The sequence below is a fragment of the Triticum dicoccoides genome, chromosome 3B (assembly GCF_002162155.2).
Source record: "Triticum dicoccoides isolate Atlit2015 ecotype Zavitan chromosome 3B, WEW_v2.0, whole genome shotgun sequence".
Lineage (NCBI taxonomy): Eukaryota > Viridiplantae > Streptophyta > Magnoliopsida > Poales > Poaceae > Triticum > Triticum dicoccoides.
This window is the reverse complement of record NC_041385.1, coordinates 232996247-233012650: the sequence shown is the minus strand read 5'-3', so window position 1 is coordinate 233012650 and position 16404 is coordinate 232996247.

The window sequence follows — 16404 nt, the reverse complement described above, 5'->3', positions numbered from 1 at the left end:
ACTCGAAACAGGGACTATGGATTAAGCGAAGATTGGCTAAGGATGAGGTGACGATGCGCGTGGGAAATGGTTCCAAAGTCGATGTGATCGCGGTCAGCACGCTACCTCTACATCTACCTTCGGGATTAGTTTTAGACCTGAATAATTGTTATTTGGTGCCAACGTTAAGCATGAACATTATATCCGGATCTTGTTTGATGCGAGACGGTTATTCATTTAAATCAGAGAATAATGGTTGTTCTATTTATATGAGTAATATCTTTTATGGTCATGCACCCTTGAAGAGTGGTCTATTTTTATTGAATCTCGATAGTAGTGATACACATATTCATAATGTTGAAGCCAAAAGATGCAGAGTTGATAATGATAGTGCAACTTATTTGTGGCACTGCTGTTTGGGTCATATTGGTGTAAAGCGCATGAAGAAACTCCATACTGATGGACTTCTGGAATCACTTGATTATGAATCACTTGGTACTTGCGAACTATGCCTCATGGGCAAGATGACTAAAACGCCGTTCTCCGGAACTATGGAGCGAGCAACAGATTTGTTGGAAATCATACATACTGATGTATGTGGTCCAATGAACATTGAGGCTCGCGGCGGGTATCGTTATTTTCTCACCTTCACAGATGATTTAAGCAGATATGGGTATATCTACTTAATGAAACATAAGTCTGAAACATTTGAAAAGTTCAAAGACTTTCAGAGTAAAGTGGAAATCCATCGTAACAAGAAAATAAAATTCCTACGATCTTATCGTGGAGGAGAATATTTGAGTTACGAGTTTGGTTTACATTTGAAACAATGCGGAATAGTTTCGCAACTCACGCCACCTGGAACACCACAACGTAATGGTGTGTCTGAACGCCGTAATCGTACTTTACTAGATATGGTGCGATCTATGATGTCTCTTACTGATTTACCGCTATCGTTTTGGGGTTATGCTTTAGAGACGGCCGCATTCACGTTAAATAGGGAACCATCAAAATCCGTTGAGACGACGCCTTATGAACTGTGGTTTGGCAAGAAACCAAAGTTGTCATTTCTTAAAGTTTGGGACTGCGATGCTTATGTGAAGAAACTTCAACCAGATAAGCTCGAACCCAAATCGGAGAAATGTGTCTTCATAGGATACCCAAAAGAGACTATTGGGTACACCTTCTATCACAGATCTGAAGGCAAGACTTTTGTTGCTAAATTTGGATCCTTTCTAGAGAAGGAGTTTCTCTCGAAAGAAGTGAGTGGGAGAAAAGTTAAACTTGATGAGGTAACTGTACCTACTCCCTTATTGGAAAATAGTTCATCACAGAAACCGGTTCCTGTGACGACTACACCAATTAGTGAGGAAGCTAATGATATTGATCATGAAACTTCAGATCAAGTTACTACCGCACCTCGTAGGTCAACCAGAGTAAGATCCACACCAGACTGGTACAGTAATCCTATTCTGGAAGTCATGTTACTTGACCATGGCGAACCTACGAACTATGAGGAAGCGATGATGTGCCCAGATTCCGCAAAATGGCTTGAGGCCATGAAATCTGAGATGGGATCCATGTATGAGAACAAAGTATGGACTTTGGTTGACTTGCCCGATGATCGGCAAGCCATTGAGAATAAATGGATCTTCAAGAAGGAGACTGACGCTGATGGTAATTTTACTGTCTACAAAGCTCGACTTGTTGCGAAAGGTTTTTGACAAGTTCAAGGGGTTGACTACGATGAGACTTTCTCACCCGCAGCGATACTTAAGTCTGTCCGAATCATGTTAGCAATTACCGCATTTTATGATTATTAAATATGGCAAATGGATGTCAAAACTGCATTCCTGAATGGATTTCTAGAAGAAGAGTTGTATATGATGCAACCAGAATGTTTTGTCGATCCAAGAGGTGCTAACAAAGTGTGCAAGCTCCAGCGATCCATTTATGGACTGGTTGTAACATCCCCAGCATCACACTACAGTAATCCCTTATGATCAGTGCCAAGTCATCTTGATTTACAAAGCTTAATCATCTTGGGGTAATATCTCAGCTCAAATCCCTTCTCTGAATTCTATTCAAATTCAAAGTGAAATTTGAAGTTGCAAAACCTTGTTGGAAAAATGTTCATTATTTAGCAAATATTCCAAAACAATTGATGTTAAGAAAAAGAACATCACTATGTTGCTAAAATGAGCAGTAGCAATTAATCCAGTGCAATTCTAGCATTTTAAAATGCTACTCCAATTATGAAAATTCCAAATGGATTCAAATAAATCACAAGCTTATGGTGGCAATGCACCACTGCCCCTAGTATTTGTTTTCATGAGTGGCACATTTTTGCAAAAGATAATTACTGCAAAAGAAAATGCAAAAGGCTACCGTTAAATGAAAACAGAAAAGTTTTAAAAGAAAAAGAAAAGAGGAAAGGAAGCCCCTGCCTCCCTGGGCCTTGGCCCATCCGGACCAGCCGGCCCAACCTAGACGGCCCACCTCCCTGGTCGCTCTCCCCTCCCCCTGTTCAACCGACCGAGGGCGCGCGCCCGCGCGTCGCCGCCGGACCACCTCGCCGTCGATGAGGATAAGGCCGCCAGCGCCCCGACGCCTCGGGCCTCCTCCCCCACCCACCTCCATCCACTTGCCCGCTCCCTGCCTCACTCGCTCGCCTCTTCCTCTCCTCTCGTCCCGATCTGGACCTCCCGCGCGCCGTCGTCGCCGCTGTCTACCACCACCGCGGCCACCGCCCATCCCGCACCTCGCCAGCACGTCCACGAGATGCGCCGTCGACCTCTACCTCGATTACGCCTCGCCATCGAGCTTGGGAACGACCGCACGGTCGGGATCGAGCTCGTCCCCATCTTCTCTGTCGCCGGTGACTGCTGCTGTTTCCGGCCACCTCTGCGCTCCTAAGCTGTCACAGGGTTTTCGTAGCCGCTCGGTGAGCTCCTCCCTCCCTCCATTCTTCTCCTCACACCGCGTGGTTTGCCCTAGCTAGCTCGTCGCCGTTGCCGTGAGCTCGCCATCGTAGATCACCTCACCGTCGTGGCCACCGTGGCCCGAGCTCGCATCCGAGCTTGTAGCCGAGCTCCCGGGGCTCGTAGGAGCTCAAATATGCTCTTCGCATCGCTTGTCGCGCCCCACATCACCGTAGCCACCAACGCCCGATTCTGGCGTCCGCCGCCAACGACCTAGCGCTCGACTCCATCTGTTTTAGCTCGCACTAAGGCCACATATTGACGCGGGACGTTGTTCCCATTCGAACGCAACCAACCGCCGTCGATTTGGTCGCCGGACAACGAAACCCGAGCCCCTCCCGCACGCGCCGCCGTGTTTTGGGTCGTCGGAGCTGTCTCCGGCGCCATCGCCGACGTGGCCTGGCAGGTGGGCCATCTGTGCCACTGACGCTGGGCCCCACGGGTCCCCCTTGACTGGTTTGACCAGTCAACATGCTGAGTAGGCACTCTGACCCACTGACATGCGGGCCCCGCTAGCTTAAACGTTTTAAAAATAAATAAATCTGTTAATTAAAATATGTGAATTAATTAGTAATTAGTTAGTCACTGACACCAAGGGCCCACCCCTCTAATTAGCCTGTTAGATTAGTTTAATCCACTTTTAAGCTTACAGTGGCTGACATGTGGGCGCCACCTGTCTGGTTTGACTGGTCAGCCGACCTGTTGACCTGCTGACGTCAGCATTGCATCATGCTGACGTCATATTCCTTTTCTGTTAATATTAATAATTCCAGAATATGGTTTAATCTTTGAAAAATCATAGAATTTAAACCGTAACTCCGATGAAAATGTTTTCTATATGAAAGTTGCTCAGAAAAATCCAACGAATCCGAATATGCAGTCCGTTCATCTGTCACATGCCCCTAGAATGCTGAACATGGAACTTTCCCCCTCCGGTCATCTGTCTGACACAGGTCCGGAACTGGGAAAACATTCCCGGTTGACTTCCCCCCTCGCCGGTATCGTGTAGCACCGCATTAGAACACGTCTAGCTCTGCTGTTGTCCTGTTATGCTATGTTTGCTTTATATTTACTGTTTCTTCCCCCTCTTCTCTCCGGTAGACCCCGAGATCGATGCCGCCCTTGTGATCGACTACGTCGACGATGACCCCTCCTTGCCAGAGCAACCAGGCAAGCCCCCCCTTTGATCATCCCGATATCGCCCATTTCATTCTCTCATGCTTGCATTAGATTTTGATACTGTTATTGATGACTCCTATTCTGATGCATAGCCTGCTTTTGTATCTGCTATTGTACCTTACCTGCTTATCCTAAACTGCTTAGTATAGGTTGGTTAGTGATCCATCAGTGACCCCCACCTTGTCCTTGTTGCCCCTGCTTCATCATCGAAGACCCGATCAACGGGATTGAAGACCAGGCCCCGGCACCGCACATCACTTTTCCCTTAGTTGCTCGACACTGCTGGGTTACTATCGAGTGCTGAGGGTGAGACCTCTACAACACTTCTGATGTTAACCCTGTAGTGTAGCTATTCGGTCGTGGTTATAGAGGGTGATTCCGCCTTAACCACTTCCGATACGACTCTGTCGTGCAACCCCTCAAGTGTGAACCTCGGGGGTGAATCCTCTTATGTTCACCTTGATGATTACATCGAGTGGAATTCACCGGGGGTGATTCCTCGGGGTTTTCCCCTTGATGTTTAGACAAACACTTACTATGATTACTATGACTTTACACTGAACCATGTTATTAAAGACGGGTCGACCCTGAGGGGTACCCGCGCGAGCATAATTGCGAGTGATGTGGAGTCGGGTTGACCTGGAAGGTGCCCGTGAGATAATTACGAGGCGTGGCCGGGCATTCTTAGCCCTTGCCGCAAGTCCTTGAGACGGGGCAACGGGGTCACATCTTTCGTGAGTCTCTGCTTGTTACCGCGTGTTCCTAATCCACTACGATTTGGATATTTGATCCGAGGGGCCTCTGGCATGATAGCACTAACCATCACGTGGGCATAGTATGGGCGTTCTGCGTCGTATACATCAGCCGAAGCTTAATAGACGTCAGCGACTAAGCGGCGCGCGCCGGATTGGACTGGTAAGCACCTTCCTTTTTAAAGGAGGTAGCTAGGTCTGCTCACCGACCGCGCACGCAACGTGCAGGAGTTCCCGGGGAGATGGCCCATGACCCCCTGGGGGCATAAGTTTAGTCTGGCATGCCGGCCTCTCTATTAAGCCTAGGTCGGGTTGCGGCGTATTGTTTGGCCGAGGCTGGGCATGACCCAGGAAAGTGTGTCCGGCCGGAGTTAATCGAGCGTGGTGCGTAAGTTGGTGCACCCCTGCAGGGAAGAAAACATCTATCGATAGCATGTCCTATGGTAACGGACACTTGAAGTTGTATCCCGATCGATACAACTAGAACTGGATACTTGTGTTGAGAATTGGATGGTGATGAGGTGATAACTGGATAGTATGGCTCTGGGATTGCTTTCTCGCGGGGAGTCGAGAAAGGATCTCTGGCCGAGGTTGATAACACTACTACTACTTTACTTTATGCTACTCTACTCCCTCTTGTTTGCTGCAAGATGGTGGTTTCCAGAAGATGCTAGTCTTCGATAGGACTAGGCCTTCTCTCTATTCTGGCATTTCTGCAGCCCAGTCCACATATACAACCTTCCTTTGATAATGTTGCATATGTAGTGTAGATCCTTGCTTGCGAGTACTTTGGATGAGTACTCACGGTTGCTTTGCTCCCCCTTCCCCCCTTTCTTTTTCTTTCAGTTAATGCAACCAGATGTCGGAGCCCAGGAGCCAGATGCCACCGCCGGTGCCTACTACTATGTGGAGACCGCTAACGACCAGGAGTAGTTAGGAGGCTCCCAGGCAGGAGGCCTTGCCTTTTTCGATCGTAGATGTTTTTATGCTAGCCTTCTTAAGGCAAACTTGTCTAACTTATGTCTGTACTCAGATATTGTTGTTTCCGCTGACTTGTGTATTCGAGCTTATGTATTCGAGCCCTCGAGGCCCCTGGCTTGTAATATAAAGCTTGTATTATTTTAATTTGTGTCTAGAGTTGTGTTGTGATATCTTCCCGTGAGTCCTTGATCTTGATCGTATACATTTGCGTGTATGATTAGTGTACAATTGAATCGAGGGCGTCACACAGGTGCAAGCCTCTCGGAGTTGGAGTAAACGCTTTGATAGTGTGATCAAAGCATATGGTTTTATACAGACTTTTCGAGAAGCCTGTATTTACAAGAAAGTGAGTGGGAGTTCTGTAGCATTTCTGATATTATATGTAGACGACATATTGTTAACTGGAAATGATATAGAATTTCTGGATAGCATAAAAGGATACTTGAATAAAAGTTTTTCAATGAAAGACCTCAGTGAAGCTGCTTATATATTAGGCATCAAGATCTATAGAGATAGATCAAGACGCTTAATTGGACTTTCACAAAGCACATACCTTGATAAAGTTTTGAAAAAGTTCAAAATGGATCAAGCAAAGAAAGGGTTCTTGCCTGTATTACAAGGTGTGAAGTTGAGTCACACTCAATGCCCGACCCCAGCAGAAGATAGAGAGAAAATGAAAGATGTTCCCTATGCTTCAGCCATAGGCTCTATCATGTATGCAATGCTGTGTACCAGACCTGATGTATGCTTAGCAATAAGTTTAGCAGGGAGGCACCAAAGTAATCCAGGAGGGGATCACTGGACAGCGGTCAAGAATACCTGAAATACCTGAAAAGGACTAAGGATATGTTTCTCGTTTATGGAGGTGACAAAGAGCTAGTCGTAAATGGTTATGTCGATGCAAGCTTTGACACTGCTCTAGACGATTCTAAATCGCAAACCGGATACGTGTTTATATTAAATGGTGGAGCTGTCAGTTGGTGTAGTTCTAAACAAAGCGTCGTGGCGGGATCTACATGCGAAGCGGAGTACATAGCTGCTTCGGAAGCAACAAATGAAGGAGTCTGCATGAAGGAGTTCATATCCAATCTAGGTGTCATACCTAGTGCATCGGGACCAATGAAAATCTTCTGTGACAATACTGGTGCAATTGCCTTGGCAAAGGAATCCATATTTCACAAGAGGACCAAGCACATCAAGAGACACTTCAATTCCATCCGGGACCAAGTCCAGTTGGGAGACATAGAGATTAGCAAGATACATACAGATCTGAATGTTGCAGACCCGTTGACTAAGCCTCTTCCACGAGCAAAACATGATCAGCACCAAGGCTCCATGGGTGTTAGAATCATTACTATGTAATCTAGATTATTGACTCTAGTGCAAGTGGGAGACTGAAGGAAATATGCCCTAGAGGCAATAATAAAGTTATTATTTATTTCCTTATATCATGATAAATGTTTATTATTCATGCTAGAATTGTATTGACTGGAAACATAATACATGTGTGAATACATAGACAAACACAATGTCACTAGTATGCCTCTACTTGACTAGCTCGTTAATCAAAGATGGTTGTGTTTCCTGACCATGGACATGAGTTTTCATTTGATTAACGGGATCACATCATTAGGAGAATGATGTGATTGACTTGACCCATTCCATTAGCTTAGCACTTGATCGTTTAGTATGTGGCTATTGCTTTCTTCATGACTTATACATGTTCCTACAACTATGAGATTATGCAACTCCCGTTTACCGGAGTAACACTTTGTGTGCTACCAAATGTCACAACGTAACTGGGTGATTATAAAGGAGCTCTACAGGTGTTTCCAAAGGTACATGTTGAGTTGGCGTATTTCGAGATTAGGATTTGTCACTCTGATTATCGGAGAGGTATCTATGGGCCCTCTCGGTAATGCACATCACTATAAGCCTTGCAAGCAATGTAGCTAATGAGTTAGTTACGAGATGATGCATTATGTAACGAGTAAAGAGACTTGCCGGTAACGAGATTGAACTACGTATTGAGATACCGACGATCGAATCTCGGGCAAGTAACATACCAATGACAAAGGGAACAACGTATGTTGTTATGCGGTTTGACCGATAAAGATCTTCGTAGAATATGTGGGAGCCAATATGAACATCTAGGTTCCGCTATTGGTTATTGACCAGAGACGTGTCTCGGTCATGTCTACATAGTTCTCGAACCCGTAGGGTCCGCACGCTTAAAGTTAGATGACAGTTATATTATGAGTTTACATGTTTTGATGCATCGAAGGTAGTTCAGAGCCCCGGATGTGATAACGGATGTGACGAGGAGTCTCGAAATGGTCGAGACATGAAGATTGATATATTGGACGACTATATTCGGACACCGGAATGGTTCCGGAGGTTATCGGATGTATACCGGAGTACCGGGGGGTTACCGGAACCCCTCAGGGGGTTAATGGGCCTCATGGGCCCAAAGTGGAGTAGAGGCGGGGCGGCCAGGGCAGGCCACGCGCCTCCTCCCCCTCTAGTCCGAATAGGACAAGGAGGGGGGGCGACACCCCCCTTTCCTTCCTCTCCTCTCTCCCCTTCCTTCCCCCTCTCCTACTTGGACAAGGAAAGGAGGAAGTCCTACTCCCGGTGGGAGTAGGAGTCCTCCTGGCGCGCCCCCTCCTGGCCGGCTGCCCCCTCCCCCTTGCTCCTTTATATAAGGGGCCAGGAGGGCACCTCTAGACAATAATTGATCCTTGAGATCTATTAGCCGTGTGTGGTGCCCCCCTCCACCATATTCCACCTCGATAATATCATAGCGGAGCTTAGGCAAAGCCCTACGTCGGTAGAGCATCATCATCGTCACCACGCCGTTGTGCTGACGAAGCTCTCCCTCGAAGCTCGGCTAGATCGGACTTCGAGGGATGTCATCGAGCTGAACGTGTGTTGATCTCGGAGGTGCCGTGCGTTCGGTACTTGATCGGTCGGATTGTGAAGACGTACGACTACATCAACCGTGTTGTGCTAACGCTTCCGCTTTCGGTCTATGAGGGTACGTGGTCAATACTCTCCCCTCTCATTGCTATGCATCACCATGATCTTGCGTGTGTGTAGGATTTTTTTTGAAATTACTACGTTACCCAACAATCACCTCTTAGAATCCTTCTCCTCACCGCGGCTCTCCAAGTAGCCAGGGTCGTGCTCATCTTCGTGAGGGCGGCACTGTTCACTTTATTCCCTAAGAGGCGTGTGTTTGCGAAGTCACTGGGGAACTTGTATCGTTCGTGCAGCTTCGTGAAGAGGAGGTTGCGCAAACTCCCTTGATCACGATGCCTTAGGTTGTCGGTGTTGATCGAGACGGTGCTCCGGAGAATGCACCCGTGTTGTCCCGAGTACCCACTAACTAATTATTTGGGCGCCGTTGGATGCCCACTCGAGGACACTTCAGTAAATTCCTGCTTGACAGTGCCGAGCATGTTCGGGCGCCGGTCCTTCCATTGCCTCTTCGGTTGGCTGCCATCTGTGCGTGCGCTGCCATCATCAGTGGTGGCATCCTTGGTGGCACCATCAGTGGTGTCATCCCCGACGCCACTAGGGGTTGTGTAGTCGGGATCGGTGTCTTCCGTGGCGTCCTCATAGCAGTGAGGTTCTTCCTCCATCTCTTGGGACAGCTCCTAGAATGCCTTGCCCGAACCACCGGCCTCATCGTTATGGGCCATGTTCGCTCTAAATAGGAAAAAAGTTTGGTCAAAAAGTTGGTTATTATCAAGGAACAGGATCTCTAAGTTGACCAAATAACCTAATTCTCGAGGAATGTCGCGAAAAAGTTGGTTATTGTCAAGGAACAATTGAGAGATGTTTGTGATATTGCCTAGGTGTTTTGGGATGGAACCTATTAGTTTGTGTGCTAAGGTCCAAGTCCATGTTCTCAAGGTCTAAGATAATTTAATCAGGGCAGTGGCAGTGGATTTGTGCACAAGCTAAAGGAAAAGGGGTGAAAAGGGGGAGATGGTTAGCTTTGATGAGCAGGCAGCATCTTCCTAACCCCTTCTTCTTGTCTCCTCTCACTATCTCTCTCACACACATGGCAAGCGAGGGTGTCTGAGTATGTGAAAAAAATACTAAACTAATCCAACCACTAAAGCACTAGTCACTACTATTGTATAATCTTTTTATAGCTTTGTATATATGTATGGCTCCAATGGGTGCCACTGCCATGCATCCCTCTCCTATCATTTAATCATGATCAGCCCATCATTTTGACCAGAGATTAGTTTTGGTTAATTAATTAACTAGTGTGTGCCACAGCAGAGCACAAATCTCCATCTAGCTAGTAGGAGTAGCTTTCCAAGGCCTCTTTCCAAGGCCTCTTTCGATTGAGAATCGGGCACCTTCTAGGTCAAGAAAATTGGGCATGACCTTTGCTAATTTTCTTGACCTAGGAGTGCCCCATTCTCAACCAAAACGGAAATTAATCAACATTTCAGGAGAAAGGGGTCATTTCAGAAGATCACAAGTAGCAGCAGCATCACTTGACAAAATCACAAGTAGCAGAGCATCATCATCATCACAAGTAGTACAGCAGTAGCAGTGAATACAATGAGTACAGCAGCAGCAACATCATCACAAGTGTTGTGATGCCCCTTCAAACAAGAGTTTCCTTCTCTCTCTCTCTCTCTCTCTCTCTTTTGACATGAACAAACAAGGGTTGCCAATTCAAACTAACTTGTGGTGATGTTGTTCCTTTAAAGTGCAGTTCAGTATATGTAACAAAAAATAGGTGACAAAACTTGCACACCCCTCTCCGCTTAACGAGGCAGGGAAACAGTGCCAGGACAACAACCAAACACTGTCCAGGCACAGTTTAGGGAGGCTCCAAGCCAGACACGATTCAATGTGGACACTATCCAAACAGACCCTAAATGACTGGGGATACTTGTAAAAACTTGGTTTAGCTCCTTTCACACATAGATAAGCAATTGGGCAAAAGACACAATTTCCTGTAAGAACTTGAAAAAGAAACTATGCCATATGTACTTCAAGACTTCAAGTATATAGCCACAAAAAATAGTTCATGCATGTATGAGCCGTGGATCATGCTGTTTCCGAAAAGAGTAAACCCACAGGGGGCAACTTACCTGTGATTTCAGGCTAATTGTATTAAAATTTGAAGCAACTACTATCAGACATGTAAAAAAGGTGCTATCTCTCTCTTGCAAAAAAGTGCAGTTCCTTTAAAGTTTCAAATTTGCACTTGCATTGCATTTAAACATGCCCATTGGGTGTGGGTGAACCATTCAGAACAATCAGCCATGGCAATGTCACATTTCAGCACCAAAGTGGCTTGCACTTCTTTTTAGTTGAACTTTTTTTAATAGACAAACAACTAAATGCTCAGAACTTCTACTACTACCACTAGATCATTTTGCTCTAGAACAGAACCAAGATTTTTTTTATATAAAAATACGCAGTTCACAGATTTCGGCACAAGAAGTCCAGTTCATGTCGTACCAACAGTGCTTAAAATAGTTGGCCAAACAAAAAATTTAACAATAAGGTGCATTGACTTTTTCTTTAAAAGGTTATACTTGAAGAACTAAGCTCCAGGTCCACTACAAACAAGTTTCAGTTCCAAGTTTGGCACTTTCTGTCCGACACAAGCCACAACCCCCTTGAACATTCAGCAAGTGCACGAAACAAACGCATGTTACATGACAAAAAACAAATTGACGCATCAATTGGAAGCCATCCATCATATACCATCAGAAAAAGGCTAGAGAGAATTGGGGAAACAAAGGTGAACTGCTACGTCTTGAGCTTGTGTTGGTTTTCCTTGAAGAGCAAAGGGTGATGCACCAATAGTAGCGTAAGTATTTCCCTCGATTTTTGAGAACCAACGTATCAATCCAGTAGGAGGCTCCTCAAAAGTCCCACACACCTACACAAACAAACAAAGAACTCGCAAACAACGCAATAAAGGGATTGTCAATCCCTTCACGGCCACTTGCAAAAGTGAGATCTGGTAGAGATAGTATGGTAAGATAAATATATTTTTGGTATTTTATAATATAGATGCAAAAAGTGAAGATGCAAATAAAATTAGGTTGAAAGCTTATATGATAAAGGATAGACCCGGGGGCCATAGGTTTCACTAGTGGCTTCTCTCAAGATAGCATAAGTATTACGGTGGGTGAACAAATTACTGTCGAGCAATTGATAGAAAAGTGAATAATTATGAGATTATCTAGGCATGATCATGTATATAGGCATCACGTCCGCGACAAGTAGACCGACTCCTGCCTGCATCTACTACTATTACTCCACACATCGACCGCTATCCAGCATGCATCTAGAGTATTAAGTTCATAAGAACAGAGTAACGCATTCAGAAAGATGACATGATGTAGAGGGATAAACTCAAGCAATATGATATAAACCCCATCTTTTTATCCTCGATGGCAACAATACAATACATGCCTTGCAATCCTTTCTGTCACTGGGTAAGGACACCGCAAGGTTGAACCCAAAGCTAAGCACTTCTCCCATGGCAAGAAAGATCAATCTAGTAGGCCAAACCAAACCGATAATTCGAAGAGACTTGCAAAGATAACTCAATCATACATAAAAGAATTCAGAGAAGATTCAAATATTTCTCATAGATAAACTTGATCATAAACCCACAATTCATCCGATCTCGACAAACACACCGCAAAAAGAGTTCACATCGAATAGATCTCCACAAGAGAGGGGGTGAACATTGTATTGAGATCCAAAAAGAGAGAAGAAGTCATCTAGCTAATAAATATGGACCCGAAGGTCTGTGGTAAACTACTCACAACTCATCGGAGGGGCTATGGTGTTGATGTAGAAGCCCTCCATGGTCGATTCCCCCTCCGGCGGAGCACCGGCGAAGGCTCCAAGATGGGATCTCGCGGATACAGAAGGTTACGGCGGTGGGAATTATTTTTCGTTGGCTCCCTGGATGTTTTCGGGGTACGTGGGTATATATAGGAGGAAGAAGTACGTCGGTGGCTGAGGGAGTCCTGGACTAGGGGGTGTCCGGATAGCCGACTATCATCTTTGGCCAGACTCCTAGACTATGAAGATACAAGATTGAAGACTTCGTCCCGTGTCCGGATGGGACTTTCCTTGGCGTGGAAGGCAAGCTTGGCAATACGGATATGTAGATCTCCTACCATTGTAACCGACTCGGTGTAACCCTAGCCCTCTCCAGTGTCTATATAAATCGGAGGGTTTTAGTCCGTAGGACAAACACCAATCATACCATAGGCTAGCTTCTAGGGTTAGCCTCTCTGATCTCGTGGTAGATCTACTCTTGTACTATCCATATCATCAATATTAATCAAGCAGGAGTAGGGTTTTACCTCCATCGAGAGGGCCCGAACCTGGGTAAAAACATCGTGTCCCTTGTCTCCTGTTACCATCCGCCTAGACGCACAGTTCGGGACCCCCTATCCGAGATCCGCCGGTTTTGACACCGACATTGGTGCTTTCATTGAGAGTTCCTCTGTGTCGTCACCTTTAGGCCCGATGGCTCCTTCGATCATCAACAACGACGCGGTCCAGGGTGAGACTTTTCTCCCCGGATAGATCTTCGTATTCGGCGGCTTTGCACTGCAGGCCAGTTCGCTAGGCCATCTGGAGCAGATTGAAAGCTACGCCCCTGGCCATCAGGTCAGATTTGGAAGTTTGAACTACACGGCTGACGTCCGCGGAGACTTGATCTTCGACGGGTTTGAGCCACGGCCAAGCGCGCCGCACTGTCACAATGGGCATGATCTAGCTCTGCTGCCGGACAGTTCCCTGGAGGTCGCACAAGTGTCCACTCCGACCCTTAGCTCGGAGCCGACTGCGCCGATCGAGGACGGGTGGCTGGACACCGCCTCGAGGGCTGCTACCTCTAAGGCGATAGAGCCGAATACCAACCCTGTCCTTTGCGAAGCTCGTGACTCCAAGGTGCCGGACTCCTCTCCGGACTCCGAACCTTCCGCGCCCCTGCCAATCAAATCCGGTTGGGCGCCTGTTATGGAGTTCCCTGCCACGGACATCTTTTTGCACTCGCCCTTCGGCGACATCCTGAACTCGCTAAAGTCTCTCTCTTTATCAGGAGAGCCTTGGCCAGACTATGGTCAGGAAGGTTGGGACACGGATGACGAAGAAATTCAACGCCCACCCACCACCCACTTTGTAGCCACTGTCGATGATTTAACCGACATGCTCGACTTTGACTCCGAAGACATCGACGGTATGGACGGTGATGCCGGTGATGACCAAGAACCAGCGCCTACAGGGCACTGGAAGACCACCTCAACTCACGATGTATATATGGTGGATACACCTAAAGAAAGCGATAATGAGGAGAAACGGGACGCTGCGAAGGACAATTCCCTCGAAAAGCAGTCAAAACGGCGATGCAAGCGCCGCTCAAAGTCCCGCCTCGACAAAGACAGCACCCATACAGACCCAGGCATAGAGCAGGGCGTACTGGTGGACGACGAACATGCCCTCGAGCAACCATCCGAACAGGATAACTTGGATAAACAATCCGTCCCCAGCGAAGATAACAGTCCGGACGATCTCACACCGGACACATCGTTGGAGCAAAAGAACCTCCACAAAAGGCTCGTCGCCACTGCACGTAGTCTGAAGAAGCAGGAGCGGAAGCTCAAAACAGCGGAAGACACACTCAGAATGAGATGGAGCAAAGTACTCAACACCGCAGACAAATACGGCGATAGTCGCCAAACAAAGAGCTACTCGAAGCGAAAATGTGATGCCCCCGATTCAATCGTACACTAATCATACACGCAAACGTGTACGATCAAGATCAGGGACTCACGGGAAGATATCACCACAACTCTAAACACAAAAGAAAGAGATACAAGCTTCATATTACAAGCCAGGGGCCTCGAGGGCTCGAATACAAAAGCTCGGTACACAAGCGAGTCAGCGGAAGCAACAATATCTGAGTACAAACATAAGTTAAACAAGTTTTTGCTTTAAGAAGGCTAGCACAAACAACAACGATCGAAGAGGCAAGGCCTCCTGCCTGGGACCTCCTAACTACTCCTGGTCGTCGGCGGGCTCCACGTAGTAGAAGGTAGTAGTCAGCGGGTGTTCACACTCAATGTAATCATCAAGGTGCACGTAAGAGGGACCACCCTTGAGGTTCACACTTTAGGTGTTGCACGACAGAGCCGTATCGGGAATGGTGAAAGAGGAAATCACCCTCGATGACCACGACCGAATAGCTACACTACATAATTATCATCAAGAGTGCGTTATGAGGGATCACCCTTGGCACTCGATAGTAGCTTTGCAGAGTCGAGCAACTAAAGGGGTGTGATGTGACGTGAGGTGTCGGGCTCTGGTCGTCGATCATGTTCATCGAGTCGTCGATGATGAAGCATGGGCAACAAGGACAAGTGGGGGTCACTAATGGATCACTAACCAACCTATACTAAGCAGTTTAGGATAAGCAGGTAAGGTACAACAGCAGGTTACAAAAACAGGCTATGCATCAGAATACGAGCAATCAATAACAGTAGCAAAATCTAATGCAAGCATGAGAGTATAGAATGGGCAATATCGAGATGATCAAAGGGGGGCTTGCCTGGTTGCTCAGACAAGAAGAAGGGTCGTCATCGACGTAGTCGATCACAGGGACATCAGCATCGGTCTCGGGGTCTACCGGAGAGAAGAGGGGGAAGAAACAGTAAATACATAGCAGACAAGTGCATAACAGGACAACAGACAGAGCTAGACGTGTTCTAACGTAGCGCTAGGCGATACTGGCGAAGGGGGGAACATCCGGGAAAGTATTCCCGGTTCCGGACGTCTGTCAGACAGATGAACCGGAGGGGAAAAGTTCAACGTTTGCTATGCTAGGGATGTGTGGCGGGCGAATGGACCATGTGTTCGGATTCGTCTCGTCGTTTTGAGCAACTTTCATGTAGAAAACTTTTTCATCCGAGCTACGGTTTAATTCCTACAATTTTTCAAAGACTTAAACAATATTCTTAGATTTTTGTATTTAGTTTAATCCGAATTGACCAAGTCAAATTTGACTAGTCAAAGAGGCATGTGTGGCCCACATGTAAGTGTCATAGGTGCCATTTAATTAGTCCAAACTAAGTTAAACTAATGGGGTCACATGCCATCTGTACATAGACTACTAGTTAACTACTACTAACCTAAACTAGCACTAACAAGGGCCGGCCACACACGGCCGTGGCCAAGCCGGCCACACACACCACACACAGCACGCAACACACAATTCTGTTCTCTGAACATAGCATTTTGCGATTTTTGTAGTAATTAATCCACGCACCAAATGGATTTGGTCCAATAGAAACATTTGAGCCTTGTCTAGTGTACTACCTACTCATATTATTTTTACACATATTAACAACTGTTTAACCGCTAATTAGGGGTTGTTTAGGGGCTTAGTCATTGTAGAAATAGAAAAGCTAGCAACATCTACAGTAGGAAGCAGCAGTACAGTAGAGCAGTAGCAAGCGGGCGGG